The 24,414-nt window shown below is 42.1% G+C and overlaps 1 protein-coding gene across 3 annotated transcripts in view; it reads right to left on the reverse strand.

Moving 5' to 3' along the window:
* The window catches only part of SORCS1 (sortilin related VPS10 domain containing receptor 1), a 579,121-nt gene that overhangs the window by 330,568 nt on the left and 224,139 nt on the right, over nucleotides 1-24,414 (reverse strand). The window lies entirely within an intron of this gene.

Below are 24,414 nucleotides of genomic sequence, written 5' to 3' on the forward strand. Positions count from 1 at the left end.
TTGTTAAAGCACATCAATGACAAGACACATGACAACATTCATAGGAAAGACGTGACTCTCACAAGTGAGAAACTGATGGTTCCTTCTGTGTCATTCTGTCTCCCTGAATATGCTTCAATGGTTAGGAGCTGCTTCATGTTCAGGGGTGGCTTAGCCTTAGAGGAGGGACTTAGAAGGGGATTATATTGAATATCAGAAGAGAATGAATTTTTCCAGAACAAAAGATCTCTAAAATCTTCTAAAATTGTTCATTCGTTTTCCATTTCCTTTTCACCATGTATTACATGTAGGCCTCTCTGTAACAGTTAATAGAAAAATTCAAATTATATTTTAAAAATGAAGGGAAAAAGGTCTGAGATCTGAGAACAGAAAAAGATATGAATTGGCCCATTAGAGATAACTGAGTTCCACCGAAATATGGCTTGTGTTTACTTTCTGTCCATATTAAAATGGCTTTTTTATGAAAGAAAATGTGCTGGCTTTTTCTTCCCCTTTCTTTCTGTCTACTAATGAAGCCACATCAAGACAGATAAGAGTTCTAATCAGTTTCTGGAAAAGCAGATCCCCAAGAAAGGCTGTTTTGCAGACTTTCTGGTTCATTTTGCCTCCATTGTTTTAGTGACCTGAATGTATGGAAAATCAAATTTTGTCACTTATGCTGCTATTCTTGGCTGAATTTTAGAGTACTCAGCAAGGTTCTGTAACAAACAAATGACCCTACCCCCACCCCTCACCCCCACCTCCACCCAGCATATATCTGAATATGCATTTGCTTAGATTCTAGCCAGGAAGATGAAGATAAATGGTGCAGGGTCACTAAAATTCCCATACTAATCATTTTGAGTGTGGTGTAAAACGAATGATTGCTAAGAGAGAAGGGGTGATGGGGCTCCTTTTGCTTAAGAAAATTAATCAGTTAAAGGGTTAAGACTGATTGGTTAGAAAACCACCAGAAAGGTCACTCCTAACAGAGTCATTAAACTTAGAGTAAACGGCCATCAGCTTACCCTGCAAAGTAAGTGGCCTGGCTGCTGAATACAAATTATTTGCAGAACCCTCTGCTAGCCTTGCCTCATTTTGCCACTGGGGATATGCAGAAGCTGGAATTTGCAGGTTTATGCATGGATGTATGCACTTATGCATCTCATTATAAATTATTATCTTCGTATTGAAAAAGAACTCCACAGGCACAGCATCAATACAGGAGCGCTGTGCCTGGGTGGCAAGTGCTTGGATCAGGTGCATCTTGTTCTGCATTATTTTTTTCCTTAATAGAATCTGGGAAAGCATGGTTGTCCTCAAGAGTCAGGGCTCTTATTTTGTTTGCTTTAATCTCACAGTGAGATTAAATAATCTCAGATTTATCTGAGATTTACCTCAGATAAATTTCTATCAGAAGTCCAGGAAGCCTAGAGGTCTAATGTTCCCATGACCTCCACAAGTCATATCTGATCAAAAAAGCCTTAGCAAATCAAGGACAGATGTGAGGGAATCTGCCTTTCAAAGAGAGGACAGTCTCGGCAGATTTCAGTGGAGCATTGCAGTCAGATTTCCTAGGGTCATTGCGGTAGAGCTGACTGTGAGATACATTTATGCAGACACAGTGGCTTTGGGATTCCCTCAAACAGCAAGTGTGTGATTCTGGAAGACGTGCCGTGTGGAGTAGAATCCTGGGAAAATACTGTCTTGATCTCGTTCCTAATTTTGAGAAGACTTGCAAATCCCTTTCTTGCCCTTCCCCTCCTGGCAGACTCTGAGGGGTCAGTGATACTTTGGAGAAGACTACACTTAGTACTCGATACCTAGAGAATTCCAGAAATATTCTTCTGGGTCTTTATTCATTCATTCAGTTATTCATTTAATGAATTTTAATGAGCCAACTTAATGTGTCAGGCACTCCGGTAGGTGAGGGACATACAAAGAAAGGCTGTCCTGTCAGCAAAGGCTGTACAATACAGGTGAGACAGAAAAGTAATGGAATACTTTCAATGGGGTGGGGCAGAAAGCAGCTGCAAGAGAAGGGTCTCAGAACTCCCTGGTGTGGAGGGTGTAGGGAAAATACTTGGTAAGAAGGGCAGAAAACTCAGTTTCACCGTGCTTGACTCCAGTGTAAAGTTCTTTCTCTGAAAGTTGGCAACCTCCCCAAGTGCACAAATACAGATGTTTGCTTGTTTCAGACTCCTGAACTGGACAGCCACCAGCTCAGAGCCATCATCATGGGGCAGCCTCCTGCAGTTTTCATGGATGACACCTTATGAATAACAGGAATTTCAAGAATGATTTTGGTTTAAGACCAGGGATAAGACCTTCTTGTGGGGCTGGGTATGTCAGCACTCTGCCCTGGTAAGCGATCTGCAGACAGCACAGTCTATCAGAATGAGCCCACTGCTGCTCCTTCTTTTCCTGCCTGCCATGTGGTTTATTAATTACCATCTGTTATTTTTAAAGAATTTCTGGAATCAAAGGAAAGAGCAAAAAGAGAAAAGGGTGATCCAAGATGAACGCACTTCCAAATCTGGGTCACGTGTGCCAATGAAATAGGAAAAATGTCTAGGGGGAAATATGCAGATTCTTCCAGAACAGCAGGAATAGTCGCAGACGTGGATGTTCCAGAAGATTGAAGGAATCGCAGGACTCGGGGACACTGACAGTTACACTCTGGGGGTATTCTTAACGGGGAGATGATGTATTGAGCTGATTGGCTGTCCATTCCTTGCTTTTTGGAACAGTGACACAATGTGAATTTCACCCATCTCTACAGCAGCAGCAAACAGTTACAGAAGAGATTCTCTCTCTTTAGTCGCTAAGTCATGTCCGACTCTTGGATCCCATGGACTGTAGCCTGCCAGGCTCCTCTGTCCATGGGATTCTCCAGGCAAGAATATTGGAATGGGTTGCCATTTCCTTTTCCAGGGGATCTTCCTGACCCAGGAATCGAACCTGGGTCTCCTGCATTGCAGGCAGATTCTTTACTGACTGAGCTATGAGGGAAGCCCCATACTATGATATCAATATGCTTTATAAGTATGTTATTATTTTTGAGAATTGTATGACATTTTTTGAAATACCTGGAGATACCCTAAGGCTTTTAAAAAACAGAGTAGAAATCACTGCCTTGAGTAAAAATAACTTCACATTTGGCTGTGGAGAGCTCCCCTGATACCATTAATTTGGCATCTAATCATCCTTCCTTGAAGCACCTCACAGCACTCCTGTCACCCTGTGTTATAACTGGAATCCTGAGTTGTTATTTAACTTTGTCATGGGGTGACAAAGCAAAGGTATGTGTTGTTGCTTTAGAGTGATAGCTATCTCTTCTCCTAACCCTCACCACATGGGTGTATGTCTGTCTATGAAATGACTTATGTTAGGTTCTTGAGCAAAATGACACTTTAGTGGGACCAGGAATGAAAAAAGAATGAACATGTTAACCATCCATGAAAAACAAAATAACATAATTATGATTAATCCAGACAGGTTTACTTCAATGACATCTTCAACAAACATGTAAATTGAGTCTGCTCTTTGAAGAATCAAAATACCTTTGACATAAGTACTGCCCCTAATGGCAATGGCAATATTTAGGTGGTTTATACCAATAAAGTTGCAAATAAACACTTAAAAAGGAATCAAGCTCTAATTTAAAATACCTCCTAGGCACTGCCTTATCTCATAATGTTATAGTGAGATTACCGATTGTTTTATTCTGAAACCAGCCTGAGACCCAGGCCTCTGCAATTTACAGCATGTCAGTGATCTTAGTCAACATTAATTTTCTCCATCCTGATTGACATGTTTTCCTTCACACTACAAAAGGATCTAAGTTTATGATTTACATGGACAGCATGACTGTGTTTCAGGACTAGAAGCAAAACAGATCACACTCTTAATGTGGATAATAAATTTGCACCATTGTTAATGTAGAAAATTCTTAAGACATGACAAATGGCAAGATGGGAATACATGGTCACTGAAAGTTGCATGCCCAGAAGTTAAGTAATTGGCAATGTTAGCAAAAAACCCAGTCAAACAAACCCCAGGAAAACAATGGATCAAGTGTCATTGATTCTATGTGTCTCTCTCACATTAAAATCACTTGGGTAGCTTTTAAACTACTTATGGCCCAGGCTCAGTCCCAGAGATTCTGATTCAATTAGTCCTGGGTGAGCCCACATATATAATATTTTTAAAAGCTCCCCAGGAGATTCTAATGTACCCAGGATTAAGAGCCACTGAGTATGAAATGTACTCAGCATATCGGCAGGCCCATGATCAATAGGATAGAAACTAAAATAAATCAGTGATTCATTAATTCACAGAATCATTAAAGAAATACTTACTGAGGACTCATTATGTGGCGGGCATTGTTCTCTGCTTCAATGCTACAAGGCAAAAAAGTTGCAAACTAAATACTCTCCAGGAGTCCATTATCTAGTGAATTATAATGGTACGTGGACAGTTGCATCTGGGGTGCCCTCAGCCACAGTGTAGGAAATCACTGAATTCAAGTTTTCCCGCTCCTACTCCCAACTAGGGATAACAACATCCCTAACACCCACAGAGCACTTTATAAATTGCAGAGCCTGTGGGCTATCCTGATACCTGGTTGTGTGCGTGCTTAGGCACTCAGTCATGTCTGCCTCTTTGGGACCCCATGGACTGTAGCCCACCAGGCTCCTCTGTCCATGGGGATTCTCCAGGCAAGAATACAGGAGTGGGATGGCATGCCCTCCTCCAGGAGATCTTCCTCCAGGGATCGAACCCAGGTCTCCTGCATTGCAGGCGGAGTCTTTACCATCTGAGCCACCAAGGAAGCCCATGATACCTTGTATTTATAGTAACCTTAGATAAGGAAAGAATTTTTGGCATACCCATTTTACGGTGAGGATACTGAGGCTCTCACAGGCTTTTCAGGAAATGATCACTAATTCTTTTTCTTCTTTTCCTTTACAATCAAAAGACCTAGGTTTCAGCTATGTTTCTACCACTTAAAATATAACAGGCAAGTTCTTAAAAACATGTTTACTCTTTACAGTAGCCTAATGGATAGAATCATTATCATCCCCTATAAGACAATTTAGTAAAGGTCATTAATTCTCTGTTTTCTATCATTTTCACTTGGCATATAGACTCTCTAATATAATAACCATGAAATACGAGTCTTACTACCTGTAAAACCAGAGTTTACTGGCCTGTCTCCAATCAGCTAGTAATGAGCTGTGATGGACACATTTAAGGAAAAAAAAATACTTCAAGAAATGGAGGTACTAATCTCATTCGCATTCCAAAATATACGAGGACATCAGCTTTAAACATGGCGAAATTTGGGGCAACAGTTCTTAGAGATATGAATGTTAAAGCTAGGTTAAATATTAGAGATCAGGTAGTACAAACTTTTCTTGTTATAAATGAGGAGTCCAAGACTCTATGAAACAAAACCATTTGCCTAAGGTCACACAATTAATGGCAGTGCTAAGATTAGAACACAAGACATGTTCCCACCAAATCTCAAACATGCCCAGGACATATTCTTTACCTTTCATAGGATGGACCAAAGCAGTACTCTTTCTAATAGATTTTCAATTTTGATTATATTCACAAAAGTTTGAGAAAAATTCAAGGAGATGAAGCATATTCAATTTTCATCTAGAATTTCTAACATGTCTAGAAAGTATTTTGAACCTTCAAAATTAAACTTAAGAACTGCCAGCCGATAGGCTCCATTCTTTTAAATACACACCCCTATTACCATCTGATTGGACACATCTGAATGTTAACTACCTCCTGAAAATCTGCCAAAGTGATCTTTGCCGGATGGTGCAGGAAGTCAACTATTCTTACATACTGATTCATTGCTGAAAATCTCAATTCCTCTTTACGTGTGCAGGTAGGAGGTCTGAGTGCTACCTGGGTAGATTACGGTGCTAGCTCTTCCACCTACTAGTCATTAAGCTTTTGGGCCTTAGTATCCATGATTATAGGAATTTTTTTTTTTTTTTTAGATTAAAGTATAGTTGACGTTCCATATTATATGTTAAAGGTGTACAACAAAGTGATTTGCAACTTATTAAAGGTTATACTCCAGCTACAGTTATCCTTGTATGCTCCCGTGTTGCAGCTTACTTATTATATACGTAATAGCCAGTCCCCTTCTTTTCTAAATTGTAACTTGGCCCCAGGCCATGAGTTGGGACACACGCACTTTAGTGAGCTTTTTCCTTCTTTTCACGTGGGACCTGACCAGTATCTTGTGGGCCCTACTTGCATGACTTGAGCAAAACAAGTAAATCACTTCCCCAGATCCAGCATCCGCAAACAACACACATCTAAAAAGAAATGTACAGAAGAGACATTCAAATCTAAGACAGGAGCTTTAGTTTTGTTAGTGGATCTAACATCTGGCTCTCTCTCAGACCCAGGACATCTTTCTGGTGGTCGATACTAATAACCTCAGGCACCACAGAAAGGAGAATGTATGGGAAAATGCTATTAATAAAGGACATTTACATGTAATGAGACCCTTCTATGCATCTGCAGCTTCAAATACATTTTTCCTCACAATATACCTACCTGAAATGGAGGAGCAGGTGCCCATGGACACTGGGAAACTGGAAGCAGAGATAATGTTCAGGAATTTACTGAACTCTGATTTCCTCTGCCAGACAGATGTGGCCTTGATGATGACGGGTTTGACACAAGCCCCACAAGAAAATGGTATCTGCATGTCCTCAAGAGAAAGCGTCGAGTGCAAAGACTGTCCTTGAATATAATGAAAGGCTCAACTTTAAAAGCACTGTGGAAAATCAAAACAGTAGACCTGTCAGCCGTGCCAAGGCACAGTCCTACACAAAGTTGCTAGGAATTCTTTGTGACCACCTTGTTTTTGATAAAGTGCTGCCCTTGGTTAAATACAATGGAACACAATCAAATCTTCAAATAGTATATCTGAAATGCTGAACTATTATCACTCCAACTGATCAGATGACGAAAAGGAGAACCAGGAATGGTAGCCTTGCCTGAGGCTTGAAGAGATTAAATAAACATCTCAGCTATCTTTTCTATAAACATAAAGAATCCATAAAGAAAGGAAGGGTAGCATTATTTCCAACAGCCATAGGGACTACTGGGTAGCAGAAAGTATCAAAGCAGTGACAAAAGCAGGCCTGGGAAGCAGAGGGAAGAGGAACCCAAGTCACAGTCTTGCTCTGCTTTAATCTACAAGGCCTATGTCAGGGGCTTACCCATCAGTTTGATGTTTGCCATTATAAACCAGAAGCTGGGCTTTCCTGGTATTTCAGCTGGTGAAGAATCTGCCTGTACTGCAGGAGACCCCAGTTCAACTCCAGGGCTTCCCTGGTAGCTCAGCTGGTAAAGAATCTGCCTGCAATGCAGGAGACCCCAGTTTGACTCCTGGGTCAGAAAGTTCCCCTGGAGAAGGGATAGGCTACCCATTCCAGTATTCTTGGGCTTTCCCAGTGGCTGAGACAGTAAAGAACCAATCTGCAATGTGGGAGACCTAGGTTCGATCCCTGGGTTGGGAAGATCCCCTGGAGGAGAGCATGGCAACCCACTCCAGTATCCTTACCTGGAGAATCCCCATGGACAGAGAAACCTGGCGGGGTACAGTCCATGGGGTCATAAAGAATCGGACACGGCTGAGCAACTAAGCTCACACACATTATAAACCAGAATGGCACCAGACCTTGACATTTGCCCTGCTGCAGTGAGTCTTTGGAATAAGAGAAGTGGCCCTGATTTTCATTTTGAATTTGTCTTTAAGAGTTATAGCTAGAGAAGGTGAGAAACACAGGTGAATCAAAGGCTCTGAGTCCAGGTAATAGTTGACTTCACCGGCCCCAACTCCCTGATCTCGCATGCTTCCTGGTGATTGGAGGAGTCATGAATCATGAGCTTAGACTGCCCAGTAAGTAAGTAAGCAGGGTTTTTGTTTAAGAAGAGTCTTCCAGTTTCGCAGGTACTGTAAAAGTGACCTAAACAAAAATAGGGGTGGGTAAAGGCAGAATACACAGATTCATGTGTCATCTCAGCCTCAGAGCATCAGCCTCTGACCTCTGTAGAGCTGCCAAGAAGGGGAACTCAGAGGCCAGGCCTCTATCAAGAGTGCAGCAGTAAGTACTTGGTGTCAGCAAAACTCTGCTTGCCAAGGCTACTGCAGACCAGCGCCCACTGCACCCTGGTACCAGTATAGTTTCCATGTGAAAACATCAGTTTGCTCAGTTCTGAAGACACAGGTCTTTGTGATTGTTTTCTGCGACCTCCAAAGAGGAAACATCCTATGTGATGTAGAAGAAAGAGGGTTTAAATGCTGACACGTCTTTGAGTCAGAAGCGATAGATTCCCACCCAGGAGAAAGGCAGCAACAGGCTGAGAAAGGGTGATCCAAGAAGCTGGATATATAGTCAATATAAGTCAGTAAACTGATATTTCAATAAATACTAATCAAATTCTAAGAGTTTTCAGACAAAAAAATTTCTTGCCTTACCAAAGAGAATGTATTCATCAACCAGTAGCTATTACTAATCTGAGTCTCCAGTTATTTCAAAGGGTATCTGTTTGGTATACTGTAATGAGTATACATTTCCCAGTTAATTTGGTTTAGAGTCAGGAAAGGGGGAAAGACTTTTGTGAAGTCATCTCATTTCTTTCAAACTCAAAGAGTTAAATCTAAGTTCACATTGGCTTGGCTCAGTGTTCTTATTTGAAAGAAGCAATGAAGCAGGACATTCAATGATAAATTCTTTTCAAAAAGCTCTTTTAAGTCATGGTCCCCAGAAATGCTGGCAGAAATAAATATACATTTTTTAAAAGGGAGAAAAAAAAAGTCCTGTGCCTTTCATGAATTGATTGCATCTCCTGCTTCTGCAAGCTAAGAAGTCATAATCCTCTGCAATCACAGATTGTTTGAAGCCAATAAACCAAAGGTGATGACCTTGCTAATACATCCCAGCATGAGAAAGAAATAAAGCCGTGCTGAGGAATAACTCTTCAGCACACCATTTCCCTTTGGAAAGAAGAGAACAGAGCTGAAAATGCCCCAGCTTGATTTATGGATGAACAGTAGTTCAGAAACTTCACCTGAAATAAGAAAATGGGTTTCCTAAAACTCTCCAGTAATGCTGTTTCATCCCTTGTGCCCTATGACACACAGGACGAAGTCCCCACCCCTAGGTGCCAGCTTCGTTGACACACAAGGCTTCCCCAGCTTTGGTTGGAGACCATATTGCTCTCTGATGGGGGGCCCCTATTCCCTGCAGGTGAAGTTTATTCTCTGGTGACAGCGCAGTGTGCAGGGCTCAGAATTAGGAATTCAAATGGGCTCAACATTACATTTATTTTTAAACAACCCCCCAATGGCAGCTAAAGGAAAAGAAACTAGGAGATACTGAAAGGAAGTGAAAGTGAAAATTGCTCACCCTTTTTGACTCCATGTCCTACCCTTTTCAACTCCATGGACTAGTCCATGGAATTCTCCAGGCCAGAATTCTGGAGTTGGTAGCCTTTCCCTTCTCCAGGGGATCTTCCCAACCCAGGAATTAAACTCAGGTCGCCTGCATTGTAGGCAGATTCTTTACCAGCTGATCCACAAGGGAAGCCCAAGAATACTGGAGTGGATAGCCTATCCCTTCTCCAGCAGATCTTCCCAACCCAGGAATTGAAATGGGGTCTCCTGCATTGCAGGTGAATTCTTTACCAACTGAGCTATCAGGGAAACCCCTAGGAGATACTAACGGGGATAAATTCATCTCCCCTTTACAATAATACCATCTTCCAACATACACTGAAGCATAATTACAGACAAGCCACATGGCAGTGTCAACCTACATGGCAGAATCAAATTAATATTTGTCACCTCCTTCCTGTACAATGGCAATGAATGAGAGCAAGACCTGATATTTGATTAAACTACTCCTGTTACCCTTTGATTACTTGTGATATACAGTAAGCAGCAAGCTTTGCATCAATTAATTATATCCACAGATGACACAGTTCATTTGTTTCTTAAGTCTTCTCTCCCCAACTACAGCATTTGTTTTTTAAGTCTTCTCTCCTCAATCATGGCATCCAGTCCCATCACTTCATGGCAAATAGATGGGGAAACAATGGAAACAGTGACAGACTTTATTTTGGGGGGCTCCAAAATCATTGCAGATGGTGACTGCAGCCATGAAATTAAAAGACACTTGCTCCTTGGAAGAAAAGCTATGACCGACCTTGACAGCATATTAAAAAGCAGAGATATTACTTTGCCAATAAAGGTCCATCTAGTCAAAGCTATGGTTTTTCCAGTAGTCATGTATGGATATGAGAGTTGGACTATAAAGAAAGCTGAGTGCTGAAGAATAGATGCTTTTGAACTGTGGTGTTGGAGAGGACTCTTGAGAGTCCCTTGGACTGCAAGGAGATCCAACCAGTCAATCCTAAAGGAAATCAGTCCTGAATATTCATTAGAAGGACTGATGTTGAAGCTGAAACTCCAATACTTTGGCCACCTGATGCGAAGAACTGACTCATTTGAAAAGACTCTGATGCTGGGAAAGATTGAAGGTGTGAGGAGAAGGGGACGGCAGAGGATGAGATGGTTGGATGGAATCACCGACTCGATGGACATGAGTTTGAGAAAGCTCTGGGGGCTGGTAATAGACAGGGAAGCCTGGCGTGCTGCAATCTCTGGGGTCGCAAAGAGTCAGACATGACTGAGCAACTGAACTGAACTAACTGAACTCCCCAATCTATTGTCCTGGTGCTCTTTTTACTGAACAACTATATGGGCCAAGAACTATAGCTGGTACTATGGATACAAAGGTTAATAACGTAATAGGCAACCTTCAAGATGGTCCCTGTAAGGGGAATAAATATACAGAAAGTACTAATGACTCAAAGTAATACATCAAAAAAGGAAAATATGTACAACAGAAAGAGAACGTGAGCAGTGATTTATTCTGTGTGGAAGGTGCTGGTCAAGAAAGGGATAACACAAGACATGGTCCCTCTGGGGTTCAAAGCCAGGCTCTGGAGCCAGACTGCTTGAATTCAGATCTCTTCTCTACTGCCTAGTATTCTTGTGACTTTGAGCAGTATCCTCATCTTGACCCAGAGGGATGGTATGGGGAGGGAGGAGGGAGAAGGGTTCAGGATGGGGAACACATGTATACCTGTGGCGGATTCATTTTGATATATGGCAAACCAATACAATATTGTAAAGTTAAAAAATAAAATAAAAAAATATTAAAAAAAATAAAATGTGTATAATGATATAACCAAACTTGGACAGTATAGAGAGGATCCACTTACAGTTAATACATATAAAGTTCTTAGAGGAGTGTCTTTGTTGTTGTTGCTAGGTCGCGTCAGACTCTCTGCGACTCCACGGACTGTAGCCGCCAGGCTCCTCTGTCCATGGGATTTCCCAGGCAAGAATACTGGAGCGGGTTGCCATTTCCTTTCCCAGGGGATCTTCTCGACCCATATCTCTTGCATCTTCTGCACTGGCAGGCAGGTTCTTTACCAGCTGAGTCTAACACATAGTAAATCATCTGTATAAATGGCTATCATTATTATTTATTAGACAAATAGCCTAAAGGGAAAAGGCATTTCAGATGAAGAAAGAAAGACCATAGAAGTACAAGATCTAAGATTTTTATTGGTTTTAGATTATTTACTTTATTTACTGTGTGATTAGTAAGTGATGTACATTTTTTTAATATGTGTCACTATAATTCTACTAGATAAATATTATTGCATCCCCTTTTATGATGAGAAAATGAAGCAGAGGTTAGAAAACTTCCCCGTCATCTCAGAGCTAGTTAGTGGACAGAGTCTGGATTCATGTCTTGGCATCCAATGCTCGAGCCCAAGTGCTGACCTGTTTACAGACAGCCTTCCAAGGGCATATGTTGTTTGGCAGAACCTACACGTAGTTCACCATGTCTGGAACACATAATGAGCTTCCTTTATTGAGAATTCTACTAAATGGAGTGATCAAAGTCAAGGACTATAAATACCTAACAGGATAAAGACAGGAGAAGCCAAGGTCAACTGAGAGTCCAGAAAATTAAATTCTGAAAAGCGGACTTTAATATCAAAGAAGCACATTTTTGGCATGGGCTCCAGAGCAAATTGTGATAAGAAGAAAAAAGTAACCAGAAAGGAAACCAACATCACTTCAATGTGATATCTAGGCTGGCACTATTTTCTTAAAGGCATCACGGTGGCTACCAGACGTGGTCCACAAGTCTTAGCCTTGGAGTCAGCAGCTTCCCAGAGAAAAATCTAATATAATTCAACCAGAGGAGGCTGCCCAGTGTTTCCCCACAATGTGCGTTTTCACTCAGAATGTTGGGGGCCTGATAAACAGATCCAGCTGTTTCATATACACGTGGAGAAATAGCAGCTCCTTCTCCTACAGATCTGGGTGGATTTCTTAACAGTATCTTTTAAGAAAATATTTTTCTGATTAACGCCACCTTCTCCTACCAGGTCCTTTTCACAGAGTCCCCTGGAAGCTAGATACAGTCTAAGTTTAATATTATAAAAAGTCTGGATATTATTTCTTAGGTGTTCTTTAGGCTTTTAGACATGCTTGGATTGGGAGGGGGAGGCCCTACTATTCACTCTTTGTCCTCTCCCAACCCCCAGCTTCACTTTCTTCTCTGTTTGGCACAGATCCCCTCATCTACCACTCACTGCCCCCAACCATCTTGATGTCCTGTCCTCTAACACTGCTCCAGAAAAACACAACCAACTGCCTTCTTGAGGATGACCCCTGCTCACTGGAGTGAAAACAGCCACACTGACCCCCAGGCCGCGGCCCTAGCTGGGCTCTCAGCATCACCCAGAGCTACCCCTGCTTTCCCTGAGCAGGCCTTTCTCGTGGCTCCTGAGCAGCTGCTCCAAACCACCTGGCTTCCCTTCTTGCTGAAAGAGAAGCAACGCTCCCGCTCTGGTCCACTCCTCATCCACCCTGATCACCATAGCTGGATTACCCGCCCCCCAACCATAGAAGCTCCAAATTCATATACTCTCTGGCGCTCAATCCTCGACCAGTTTTACTCCCTCCTAAGTTCTGCATTTTTAATCTCTTTCCATGGATTCAACCCCCATAAAACAGGGTTGTCCTCAGTTAAGGAAAGGAAGATATTCCTTTAGTCTATGACCTCTTTTATATTTTTACATGTCTTCCTTTATGTCCCTTCAAAACTTCTTCCTTGAAAGAGTTGCCCCCATATCCTTTTCTCCTTCACTAAGAGAAAGTGCTCAGGAGATGTCAACAGAGCAGGTGTATGTAGTAAATAACCTCGCCACCCACTGGACTATCTAAGACTAAGGCAAGAAAATCATGTCTCTTCCTTTCACCTTCTCCCTCATCCAAATGGCCCTCTTCATTTTCACTTTAAAAGATTTATTGAAATCACCACCACTACCCACTTCCATACCCCATACTCCCTTCCTTCGTGGCCTAAAATAAGTCAATCCCTTCTCAGCTCTTCTGATACCACTGACTGCTTTTCCCATGGTCACCAGTTTTGTTCTTTCCCAAGTGAAATTCTCCACACGACACCATGATTTCATTTATTTTCCTAAAAATCACATTTCATCAAGTTTCCCCCTTGCCCAAAACCAAAAAATGATACTTCAACGGGGATAAATATCAGAATAATTAGCATAGAAAAATATGAATTACCCCACCTCTATTTTTCCAAAATCATCTCCAAACATCCTCTCCATACACAGAGTATATTCCAATATTACACACACAGAGTATATTCCAATATTGAACAGTTTCCTCAATATGCCAGACTATCATCACTTAAAGGTGCTTATAATACGGTATATTCTCAGTAAATAAACAGCCCCGATTACTAGCGTGATTCTTACTTGTTCCTCAAGATGCAAATCAGATATCCTTCCCCTTCTTCATCCCAGGTCATATTACAATACCTCTATTATGACATTTGATGCACTAATTTCTCATTTATTTATCTCTCTCCCACTGTGAATTCCTTAAGAGCAACAATCAAACCTTATATGTATCTGGATTCACACAATTTACCATGATTCTAGACATGTATTTACTTACACATTCAATTAATTGAGAAATCTCAGTTGAATGTCTATGTGCCACACACTTTCCTGGGCATTTGAAATACAATGGAAAGTAAGATAGACAATATTTCTGCCTTCAGGGAGCTTATATTCTACTGGTGGCATTGGCCAGTAAACAAGTGATAACTAGGATCATTAGACATCAGGACATGCAGTAAATGACAGGAACAAAGAGCTATGGTAAAAAGAAACAAGAGTCTCCTTTTAATAGGTGGGCACCGATAACTTTTTAAAAATAAGATGGTATTCTGGCTGAGACCTAAAAAATGAGGACAAGCTAGTCATGTTGACTGAATAATGAGATTGGATGCTGGTGAATTTCAGAATTTTCCACAGTTTATTGTGATCCACACTGTATGCAGGTCAGGAAGCAACAGTTATAACTGGACATGGAACAACAGACTGGTTCCAAATAGAAAAAGGAGTACGTCAAGGCTGTATATTGTCACCCTGCTTATTTAACTTCTATGCAGGGTACATCATGAGAAACGTTGGGCTGGAAGAAGCACAAGCTGGAATCAAGATTGCCGGGAGAAATATCAATAACCTCAAATATCAATAATGCAGATGACACCACCCTTATGGCAGAAAATGAAGAGGAACTAAAAAGCCTCTTGATGAAAGTGAAAGAGGAGAGTGAAAAAGTTGGCTTAAAGTTCAACATTCAGAAAACTAAGATCATGGCATCTGGTCCCATCACTTCATGGGAAATAGAGGGGGAAACAGTGGAAACAGAGTCAGATTTTATTTTGGGGGGCTCCAAAATCACTGCAGATGGTGACTGCAGCCATGAAATTAAAAGACACTTACTTCTTGGAAGGAAAGTTATGTCCAACCTAGATAGCATATTCAAAAGCAGAGACATTACTTTGCCAACAAAGGTCCGTCTAGTCAAGGCTATGGTTTTTCCAGTGGTCATGTATGGATGTCAGAGTTGGACTGTGAAGAAGGCTGAGCGCCGAAGAATTGATGCTTCTGAACTGTGGTGTTGGAGAAGACTCTTGAGTGTCCCTTGGATTGCAAGAAGATCCAACCAGTCCATTCTGAAGGAGATCAGCCCTGGGATTTCTTTGGAAGGAATAATGCTAAAGCTGAAACTCCAGTACTTTGGCCACCTCATGCAAAGAGTTGACTCATTGGAAAAGACTCTGATGCTGGGAGGGACTGGGGGCAGGAGGAGAAGGAGACGACAGAGGATGAGATGGCTGGATGGCATCACTGACTCGATGGACGTGAGTCTGAGTGAACTCCGGGAGTTGGTGATGGACAGGGAGGCCTGGCGTCCTGCGATTCATGGGGTCACAAAGAGTCGGACACAACTGAGCGACTGAACTGAACTGAACTGAACTGAACAGATGCTGGTGAAAGGTAAGAATTTAATTATATCTTGGGTATCTTTTGACCTTCCTTGTACCCAGGGCAGAGCTCTAGACCCAAAGAACATCCACTGCCCCTGTTTACTTACTTATTAATGATAAGCTCAAGTTTTGACTTCAAAGGACAGACCAAAGCATCAAGTGAGGAAGAAATTCCTTTGAGAGGTTATGAGGATATGGAAGCTCTGGGTTCCTATTGGAATTGGATGGTGGTGACCTCAATCTCAAGGGACAACATAGATGTTAGGATTCCATCATGTACTGTTCAATGGCAAAATAGGAAAACCAAAACTGACATCCATTAACCACTTTCTGAGTTTATAACCAGGCTTGATATTGGAATGCCAGTTGTCCTGCATTTGCTTTACTTTTTCCTAAGGTCATACTGATAAAACTTCTACAGCCTCAGGGCAATGATAGCTTTTGTGTGTATCTCATCTATTACTAAAAGGAGAAGTGGCGATCTGAGGCCAGACCCTCACAGAGATCTCAGGAAAGCCAACAGCATCTCTGGGCAGAACTCAGCCAGATCCCTACAGAAATAGGAGGTATGCAGGAAGATTTTGACAGAATTTCCAATGTGCATGCCTAGTGTTCAATGGATATTAGTGGATTGCCTGACTTGAATCTGGACTCTTTACACTTGGCACTGCCTGTGTTCTTACTCTTTGAGTGCAATGCAATGATATTTTACAAGGTCATGTAGCACATTATTGAAAACAGTATATCCTATACGGAAGGCTTGAGTTTAAAAATTTAGGATTAAATAAGTACACAACACAGACCTGACTTTCAGAGAAGACCCTGAACCAATACTCGACATACTATTTCTAAGCGAAAAATAAATAAATAAGTAAATAAATAACTTAATACATGCCAAGTTATAGTTCAGTGCCAAGTGAACAAAAATAAGTAAGAGACGGTCACAGTCTTTGAGTTTCCAGGCTAGTGTGGAAATAAATGGACGTGGACAATAACGTGTGCATAATTTTGGCACCGCATTTGTCACCCTTCTGTGATCACCCACTGAGTGTCTGCCATTCACAAGTTTTGAATTTCTGTAGGGAACAAGCAATCTGTGACTCCTAGTGTCTACCTAGCGCAGTGCCTGGCATAAAAAAGGGGGCTGCTGCTGCTGCTAAATTGCTTCAGTCGTGTCCCACTCTGTGTGACCCCATAGACGGCAACCACCAGGCTCCCCCGTCCCTGGGATTCTCCAGGCAAGAACACTGGAGTGGGTTGCCATTGCCTTCTCCAATGCATGAAAGTGAAACGTGAAAGTGAAGTCGCTCAGTCGTGTCCAACTCCTAGCGACCCCATGGACTGCAGCCCACCAGGCCCCTCCGTCCATGGGATTTTCCAGGCAAGGGTACTGGAGTGGGTTGCCATTGCCTTCTCTGAAAAAGGGGGCTAGTAGATGTTTATTAAAACAAACTAAATAAATATACACCTGATAACCATTGTAAGCCCAAGTATATAATACACTCAGGATTATTGAGGAAGAAGCAATTACCTTTGCTTAGAAAGAGAGGAGAGATGGAGACAGGGGTTCAAGAGTGTCACAGACCAATACACATATGAAAAGATACTCAGTGTCACTGGTAGTCACAGAAAATCCCTTTAAACACTGAAATCAAGACACCATTTTCACTAAACAGACAGCAAAAATTTAAGTATTAAAAATAGCCAGTGCTGGTGACATTATAGGGAAATGTACAGTCTCTTGTTGCCTGTGGGTATATGAATTATCCCAACCATCTTGGAAAGTAATCTCAGGTATCTGTTAACATTATAAATGCATTAGGTTTTGATACAGCAATATCACCTTTAGGACTCTAGAGTAATTTACAGAGATAAAATTACCAGAATGTAAGAACATGTTTACAAACATGCTGATTGAAGCACTATATGTAATAAATAGGGCTTCCCTGATGGCTTCGATGGTAAAGAATCTGCTTGCAATGCAGGAGACCTGGGTTCGATCCCTGGGTAGGGAAGATCCCCTGGAGAAGGGATTGGCTGCTCACTCCAATATTCTTGCCTGGGGAATCCATGAATAGAGTAGCCTGGTGGGCTACAGTCCATAGGGTCACAAAGAGTTGGACACAACTGAGGGGCTAACACACACATATGTAATAGTAATATTATAGAAATTAGAATAAAAATCAGATAAAAAGGCCATAGAGAAGCAGCGTAGCTTGGACTTAAGAGAGCACACTCAGGATCCAGCTCACACTCACCAACTGCATGACCACTGGGCCCAGTACTTAATTTTTCTAAGCCTCAGTTCTCCCATCTGTAAACCTGGGATACTAGTAATTTTCACTTTAAAGGGTTTTTATGAAGATAAAAAAGCACTGAGAACACTTCTTGGCTCAAAAGAAGCACTACATAAGTTAATTGAGCATGCAGTAGGTAAATTCAGTATACAACATCCGTACTAATTGACGCTTATAAGCCTGACCCATTTTTCTTGATGTATTCGTCTGGACGGAGACTCATGACTCACTGGTGAGTGAAAATAACAGGTTGGCAGAGTCCTGAGAAGAGTTACTCCTATTTGCTCAAACTAACAAAAAAAAAGTGGTCCTGATATGTGTATATATCTCCTGGTATTTTTGAGTCTGGTCACAATGATGCGGACAGAATCACCCAAAATGCTTAGCATCACTGACCTCGGGGAAGCTGAATCTGTGTGGGAAGGAAAAGACTAACAATTCTTTTGCCTCTAACTGTATGGTTCATTATAATGAGCATACATTCCTTTCGATTTCTTAAAAACAATAAGATTAAAAACTGAATTTGTAAGCCCAGGAAATACAAGTAGCTCTCTACGACACAAATATGTGGGTGGTAATAGGAGTTATTAAGTCAAAGGAGTCCAGACTCCAAGGCACCTCCTGATCTGGCTGGGGAGCCTGACTCTCTCCTGGGGGCCATTAGGCAGGCACTAAACACTTGCAGCACAGGGATGATTAACATCACTGGACTTGTGTGACATGAAGAGCCCTCTTACACAGAAATTTCACACTCTAACTTTATTCGATTTTTCTTTTTCAGGATGTATAGGGCATGTGTGTGTGTGTGTGTGTGTGTGCGTACGTGTGTGCGCGCGCGCGCATTTGCTTACGCCCGCACTCTCACTCATGTCCAACTCTCTGTGATCCCATGGATTGCAGCCCACCAGGCTCCTCTGTCCATGGAGTCCTGGAGCAGGTTGCCATTGGCACCACTTGCATTGGCCAGGGGCTTCCCAGGTGGCACAGTGCTAAAGAATCCACCTGCCAATGCAGGAGCCTCAAGAGACACAGGTTCAATCCCTAGGTTGGGAAGATCTCCTAGAGAAGGAAATGGCAATCCACTTCAGTATTCTTGCCTGGAAAATCCCATGGACAGAGGAGCCTGGTGGGCTACAGTCCATAAGGTCACAAAGAGTCTGATCTGACTGAGCACAACCACATATCCCTGTTCTAAATCTTTGTATCTGTAACTGACTGAAAGCTGAATTGTGTGGCAAAACATCCTTCCAAGCTGAGACTAACAGCCTATTCATGTCACTCTCTGCTTTTCCCCTGGAGGAGGAATGGGAAGGAAAAGACTTCCAGCTAGTGGGAATTATCCACAGGGTTGGCCGAAAGTCAGCATCTTCAGGTCAGCTTGTCAGCCTGAATCCCTGGAGTTCTCCAGAAAGTACTGCTGCTGCTGCTGCTGCTAAGTCGCTTCAGTTGTGTCCGACTCTGTGCGACCCCAGAGACGGCAGCCCACCAGGCTCCCCCGTCCCTGGGATTCTCCAGGCAAGAACACTGGAGTGGGTTGCCATTTCCTTCTCCAATGCATGAAAGTGAAAAGTGAAAGTGAAGTCACTCAGTCGTGTCCGACCCTCAGCGACCCCATGGACGGCAGCCTTCCAGGCTCCTCCATCCATGGGATTTTCCAGGCAAGAGTACTGGAGTGGGGTGCCATTGCCTTCTCCACCAGGAAGTACTAGCTGCAGCCAACTCCACACAGAAGCTGCCTCAAAGCCCTCTGCAGCATTCTCTCCACAAAGATGTGATGGGGACGCTTCTCTTGACAGTCGCTGTAACACCCAACACGAAACAAAGCGACTCAGGTGACAAGGAAACAGGGCTGGCTCCCAGTGCCGAATCAAATGGCCTAACCCATTTCCCCACTTTAACCTTCATTCCACAAAAGCAGGAATTGCTGCTTGAGTAGTCCATAATGGTGGAGATCTTTTTATAAGCTTATGTTTCATGTGGATCGGAAAATAGGACAGCAGTGAATTTGAGAATCAGTCAGGCCAGGCAAGCTCTACAACAGACCCTTGGTAGGCTGTGCGTCCCTTTAAGAGAGTACACCTTTAGTCCCTTCACAACTGCCTGAGGCTTTCTCACCAGCTAAGCCTCTCAGCAGAGTGCTGATTACCCTGGCACAGGGATTAATACATTTCTTCTCAGAGATACTGTATCTAGATTTTGACATTTTATTTATCTCAACCTTTAAGCTTATCTTGCTTCAATATGGTAAAACCACCAGCTCTACCAAGTCTCACAGCTTAATCCTCTGGAAAGTGAAGAAGATCCTGAGGTGTAATTAATTGTTCTGGGGCAGATCATCGCCTTTGTCTCTCAGTTTGACTCCTGGAGTGAAGGACCACACAAAACAAAACAAAATCAACAACCTGCTCCAGGATTAAGGTGTAATCAATGACAAGACCAACTGGGAGCCAAAGCTCATTAATTTGGAATAGTGGCATCTTGCTCCGTCAGCCTAGGTTTGTTGATTAGCAAGGTTGAAAACCCTAGAACACCAGTGTAAGGTCAGCTGTTTTTCTGGCTTCTTTCCTACCCGAACACCCTGGAGGCATTTGCCACTTGCCCCTTTTGGACTACACAGCTGGTAAAAGTTATAAAGAATACAGGCTCAATCAGAAAGTCCATGTATCTGTTTGCTGGACAAGAAACCATTTCCCTGTTGCCCAGTATTTTTCTGGAATAGGGAAAATGCTGTTCAAAATGTTATAACGCTTTGAAAACTCTGATTTTAAGATAGACAGATAGATAATAATCATATATGTATGTATGATTAAAATGTTGTTTGTTTAGGTACAGCAAGATCCACCCGAAGGCAGACAGGACTCTAGATGATCAATAAGCAGTGAAATGAAAGAAGTTCATTAACTAATGTGCCTGTAAGTGTGTGGGCTATTATTTACAAATTGTGTGACCTTGGCATACTGTAAAAATGAACTGGGAGGATGCAATAATGCATGTCAAGCACTGAGCTTAGAGCCTGATACAACCTGAGTGCACGATCAAAGTTAACTTTTATTATTGTTGTCATTATTTTCATTAGCAAAGTATCACTGCCGTTACCATGAAACCAGAAAGGTGTTGGGTTTAAGGACATAAAGTCTAGTTGCAAAGAGAAAATACAAGCATGAGTAAAGTAAAGAAGCAACACTTATCTCATATCTTTATGCTAACACTTAATATTTGTACGACAGTTTGTCTATTTACATTAGATTAAACACATTCTGGGATCTGGCAGCTCTGGGTGCTGTGTAAGGACCTTATTCAATATAATTACACAAGGCAGGTTACAGACAAGTACAGTTCTCTCTCATTTTAACTGTCCATAGAGCTTAGCCTCTCTAAACAACGAAGTCCTAGAAGGCAAAGCCTATATGCTGTGGATCTATGTATTTACCCACCCTCCCTTTCCCAGACAAGAACAATACAAGGCCTAGAGGAGTTAATCAATTCATCTGTGTTGAATAAATGAGTGAGAAACAGAGTTGTATGTTCGTGACCATGCAGTAGAGATAAAATTGTAGTACTTACTAGCCTGTCCAAAACCAGATACTTATTGAGCATTATCTATGTGCTATGTCCTGAATCCAGTGCTGTGAGTGCCATGAGAATTTCTAAAATATGGTCTGTGCCCCTAGTAAACCCCCAACTGTAGGCATAGGCAGGTTTTCTGAGAAGAAAGTACAAGCTTGTGCAGGAGAAAATGAGTCAACACTGAGAGTCTAGTCTCCTTCAGTAGGACTGAATTAGAAAACACAGGGCCATGTCCTTGACTCATCCAGGCCTGCCCCTGTCCTAAGTTAACACCCAGAAAAGGCTCCCTAAAGACCGAATATGGGTACCATGAGCCACTCAAAGAATGCAGCCCTGAAATGCAACTAGGAAGTTTTCTAAATAATTTTTCTTTCTCCTTTCCTCTTTTCTAAATTATATTTTAACTCAGGCATATGGTCTCCTATAAAGTATTAAAATGATCAGTTGCAATAGAATAGAACACCCACAGTAATAATTTGCAACATATGACATGTAGAACATAACAAAACATGCAGAACATGATAAGGCATGTAGAACATGGCATATGAGGCAAATGATTACTTTGGGTATGTTAGAAAAGCAAATATATATGGGTATATACACATACACATTATAGGTACATATGCATATATATGGGGCTTCCCTGGTGGCTCAGCTGGTAAGGAATCCGCCTGCAATGTGGGAGACCTGGGTTCGATTCCTGGGTTGGAAAGATCCCCTGGAGAAGGGAAAGGCTACCCACTCCAGTATTTTGGCCTGGAGAATTCCATGGACTATATAGTCCATGGAGTTGCAAACAGGTGGAGACAACTGAGCTACTTTCACACATATGCATATATATATATATATATACACATGCATATATATAGGTTTCCTAGGAGGCTCAGATGGTACAGAATCTGCCTGCAATGCAGGAGACCCGAGTTTAATTCCTGGGTCGGAACAATCCCCTGGAGGAGGGCATGGCAACACACTCCAGTATTCCTGCCAGGAGAATTCCATGGACAAAGGACCCTGCAAAGAGTCAGACACAACTGTGTGACTAACAGTTAACCTTTTTCATGCATGTGTGTATATGTGTATGTATGTATATGTGTGTTTTTATGAATGTGTGTGTGTGTGTGTGTCTACACATATGTGCATATTCTCCAGTGAAATTGGTTCTAAGATGGAAAAGTAAGCAGGTCTCTCTTGCCACACTTTCCCAAGTTAAAGCCCATGGAGTTTGCTCCCTCAGAAGGGAGGTCTGACACCACTAGAACGATATATCATTTTTATTCCACTAACCTGATTCCTTAAGATCAGAAAAGAATAGTCCTCCTAGACTGGGGCATCAGTAATAGCGCCCCAACAGAGAGAGAGATGTGTGCTGGATGTGTGCTTCTGTAGTCCAGGACAAGCTCTTCCTCATAGCCCTCCAGAGTGCCCTTCCTAGGACTATTCAGAGTGAGAGTTATGGCTGCTCTGCCTCTATCCCACGGAGACAGAACTGCACATCTTTTAATTTTCTAATACACCAACAACACTTTAGATGGCAGATGCACCACACGGTAAAAGCTGGCTTTTATTTTCATTTATGCACATACATTAGAGAAATTGATCAAGGAAGCATAGGCTTACTCAGAGATGCTGACAGACAGGTATTGAATTTAAACAATACAGCAGGAGTCAGGCCCTTAATGTATTAAAGAACTGTACTTTTAGAGGCTCCTACCAAACCTCCTACACTTGAATTCAGTTACATAAATTTCCTTGGGACAGAAACTCTGCATAATTGACCTCTTCATTGGGAAAAGAGCTCACTAATTGAAATGCCTGACAACAAATAAAATAACAGAATCTAGCCTTTCTTTAGTATAGTAGGGCTCTCCCAGAGCATAGGACAATTTATTTGGAGCTTCTTATACATACTGTCAAGTCTAATAAAAAATAGACATCAAGTGAAAATGAAATTTAATGAACAATCTTCTTGTGGGGTCTGGTACATTCTTTTGGGGTGTCTGTTCAATCCATGAGCCTCCTCTTGTATGACCACCACATTCCCCAACAGAGGCAGGCCCTACAACCAAACTGCTACCATGAAAATCAGCTTTCCCTCCCCAGTCACTGTCGAGTGTACTGGGAGCAGGGGGAACAGCTGACAAATAGGGTGACTGGAGTCTTTCTCCCTAGACCTCAGCATTGAGACTCAGAGCCAGCAGCCAGTCTCTCCTGGTCTTGCGAACTGAGTTAATGGAACCTCCCACTGATCTTATGTGATCACTACTAACTTTGGTCTGTCTAGACCATTCCTGCCTTTGTGTGTGTGCATGTATGTGAAAGAGTGCATGTATCTATGTGTGAATATCATCTCTGAAGTCTGTCTCCATCCTCTCAGGCTCAGGGATCATCATGTGATCCAGGCCTGGCCAATCAGAGAAGGCTCTATCCTAGACTTCAGGGACGAGTTCGGGTTTGAGCACATGACCCAGGCTACTGGAGAAGAGCCAAAGAGGAATGAGATAAATCAAGCAGATTTTTTTAAGAAACAAAATGAAATGAGAATGTATAGTTTTCAAGAATAATGGAGGACAGAATAACTATCTGGGTATCTGAGGACTTGCTTTTGTGCCAAATCCAATGAGTTAGTCTACCCTCTTAAAGGATTTGTTCACCTATTTGAAAAATCACTCACTATACCCTCTCTCTATATATATGGCCCAGTAGTGTGAATCCCAGAAATAAACGCATGCATTTGTGTGTGCACACTTGCTGTGCTGCAGAACCAAAGAAAAGCAGCTGTGAAAGTGTTGCCCTGGGAGCCTGCCTGGGTTCTTCAGACCTTGAGTTATACTGATCCCCTCTGCAAAGACATCCTTATTCTTCATTTCCACCCCAATAAGCTCATGATTGGTGAGAACTATGGGAACCAACATCCATAAAGACAACCTAATGAACACCTTAGCAAAAAGACTTCTGACCAAAAGAAGAGGTCTATAAAAAGAAAGGATCTGGCCCTCCTGGTAAAAACAACAACAACAAAATACCCTACCCATGGTTAAGGAAAACAAAGAGCAGACAGAGAAGAA

This window comes from Bubalus kerabau, chromosome 22 (assembly GCF_029407905.1).
Source record: "Bubalus kerabau isolate K-KA32 ecotype Philippines breed swamp buffalo chromosome 22, PCC_UOA_SB_1v2, whole genome shotgun sequence".
In the NCBI taxonomy this organism is placed as follows: Eukaryota; Metazoa; Chordata; class Mammalia; order Artiodactyla; family Bovidae; genus Bubalus; species Bubalus kerabau.